The following is a 3,145-nucleotide window of genomic DNA, read 5'->3' on the forward strand; positions in this document are numbered from 1 at the left end:
CTAACTATAAATCAATTCAGACTTCTCTCAATTTACAAAACAAAATAATAATAATTAGAATCTGACCAATCCTTATAATCAAGTCACTCATTCTTCACTCTCCAAATGCAATATAATCGTAACATATATACAACATGCAAATTCTAAACATGTCCCATCCTTCAATCTTATTCTGTTTTGGAAGCATAATGATGAGCACTCTTTGAATACTGATGATGGTCCATTCCTGTTGTTTCTCTTTGATACTTTTTTTCCCTCCCTCTTCCCCTTCCCCTTAGTTTGTGCCCCCTCCACCAGGACCAACCAACTCATGTTGTTTCACTATTCCAAAATATCATTGTTTCTCTTGCTGGCTTATACCCTTTTCCCTCATTAAACACATACTCGATAAATTTTCCCCATATTTTCCAAAAGTCTGTTTGTTTACATATTCCCTTTTTAATTTTAATATTGCAAGTTAGCTGATCATTAATCGCTATATTCCAAATTTCCCTATACCATTCTTCTAATTGAATTTCTTTTTTTTCCTTCCAATTTTTTGCTATCAACAATTTAGCTGCTTTTTTCACCACAGTGCTCCCCTCCACCCGTCTCAAGCCACCATTCTTACATTTCATCTGTCCAAAATTTCATTTCTTCATGTGACGGTAATTTTCCTTCCTTATTTTTTAATCCATTTACCACAAATCTTACCACTGTGGTAAAAAAAGGAAAAAAAGAGAAAAGGGGGGGGAAATGTCAGAGCAAAACAACAAAACAACGTGTTAAAGAGGTTGATGTACAAAATGTAATAGTATGTAATAAATGTGATAAATCAATAAAAAATTATTAAAAAAACAATTTAGCTGCTGTTATCAAATTAGAAACCAATTTTTTCTCCTCTTGTACGGGAATTATATTATCATTTATAAGTAATAAAGCTAATTTTGGTGTAATCTCAGTCTCTATTTTTATTATTGCTCTTATTTCTTTGAATATGCTTTCCCAATTTTTTTGTAAAATGTAACATGACCACCACATATGAAGATACATCCCTATTTCCTGACAACCTCTCCAACACTGATTTGAATATTTTTATCAATCTGATTTAATCTAATAGGGGTTAGATACCACCTCCATATCATTTTGTAGTAATTTTCTTTAATTCTGATAGACATATTTTTTAGTATTCTCATATTCCATATGTTTGCCCATTCTTGATTATTCATTTTTCCCCCTATACTTGACAAGGATTTTCTTGACAAGATATGTTTAAAGCATATCTTCAATTTCCTTCCTCTTAAGATTTTTTAAAATTGTGATGGAAGTGACTTGAGAAACTGCAAGTCGCTTCCGGTGTGAGAGAATTGTCTGTCTGCAGAGACGTTGCCCAGAGGATGCCCGGATGTGTTACCATCCTGTGGGAGGTTTTTCTCATGCCCACACATGCAAAGCTGGAGCTGATAAATGGGAGCTCATCCTGAACCACCGACCTTGAGATTTAACTCATTGCACTGCCAAGGCTCCTCCTCTTAGGATGAGAGAGTGTGTCTTGCCACCCAATGAGTTTCCCTGTCTGAGCAGGAGTTGAAACCTAGCCTCTCAAAATTGCAATGTTCAAAACCACAGACCATGCTGGCTTTATATTCCCCCCACCTTTGTAAAGGGTGAAGGGGGGGGGCTTCTTTGTGGGCTGTTTCCAAGCTGAGCAACTGATATCTACACAGACATAGCTGAGGCCTCTGCAGCTCAGTTTTATGGGAGCTACTCCAGGTTTTACAGGAGCAATCAAAGGTGCTGAATCTATTTTGGATCGTTCCCATAAAATACTCCTGTAAAAGCTGCTCCTGGTTTTACAGGGGCATTTTATGGGAATTATCCAAGGTGCTGAAGCCTTATTCCCAAAATAGTCTCAGTTATGTTGGATAGCTCCTATAAAATCTGGAGTAGTTCCCATAAAAAGTGTGGATGGATTCACCATTCTGAAATAATGGAACTGCCAACTGCCTCTGTTTCCAAGGCTGGCTTTCTCCTTGGACTAAGATGAGAACACATTTTTATTAGGTAAGCTTTGGGCAGCCAATTCTCTGCTGAGAAAGGGGCTTCCTATCCTACTCACTGATGTCTTTTAAATGGTTACTGTTATGTTTGTGATCTAAAGGTGTATCCAATCATTGAAGTAGTGGTTTTCTTTAGAGAGTACTGGTTCCTCACCAAACTACAAAACCCAGAATCCTATAGCATTGAGCTACGGCAATAAACGTGGCTCCAAACTTCATTAATTCTACAGCGTTGATGCATCTTTAGTGTATTTTAATATTTGAATCTTTCTGTGTTTTAATTATATTCTATTTAACCTTATATTTCCCAAGCCTCTTTTGGGGGATAAAGCTAGGATATAAATAGCAAAGGTAAAGGTTTCCCCTGACATGAAGTCTAGTTGTGTCCGACTCTAGGAGGTGGTGCACATTTCCATTTCTAAGCTGAAGAGCCGGCGTTGTCCATAGACACCTCCAAGGTCATGTGGGCCGCATGACTGTATGGAGTGCCTTACCTTCCCGCAGAAGCGGTACCTATTGATCTTCTCACATTTGCATGTTTTCAAACTGCTAGGTTGGCAGAAGCTGGGCCTAACAGTGGGAGCTCACCTCGCTCCCCGGATTCAAACCACCAACCTTTTGGTCAGCAAGTTCAGCAGCTCAAACTGCTGCACCACCAGGGGGGCTCTTAGGATATAAATACGGTACACTAAATAAGTTAAAACAACAACAGGGGAGATATCATCTAATACTCTGCCTGGGAAAGTAAAATGTCTTGGGCCAGTCCTGTGTATTGGTTTTTACAAGTATATTGTACCAGCCTTTTATAACCTGGTGCTTTCCAGAAGTATTGAACTACAAATCCCATCACATTCAACCAACATGTCAAATCCTTCCGGTCCCACAAAGCCCTGAATGGTTTGGGACCCACCTACCTTCATGACCATATTTCTGTCCATGCTCCTACACGATCCCTTTGATCATCGGGGGAGGGCCTTCTCTGTGGTGGCCCCTAGAACTCACTACCCAGTGAGATTAGGCAAGCACCCACTTTGGCAGCCTTCATGAATAGCCTAAAAACTTGGCTTTTTTGGTGTGCCTTCAAGATTGAACTACAAGTCGCTTAC

Source organism: Anolis sagrei, chromosome Y (assembly GCF_037176765.1).
Source record: "Anolis sagrei isolate rAnoSag1 chromosome Y, rAnoSag1.mat, whole genome shotgun sequence".
NCBI lineage: Eukaryota > Metazoa > Chordata > Lepidosauria > Squamata > Dactyloidae > Anolis > Anolis sagrei.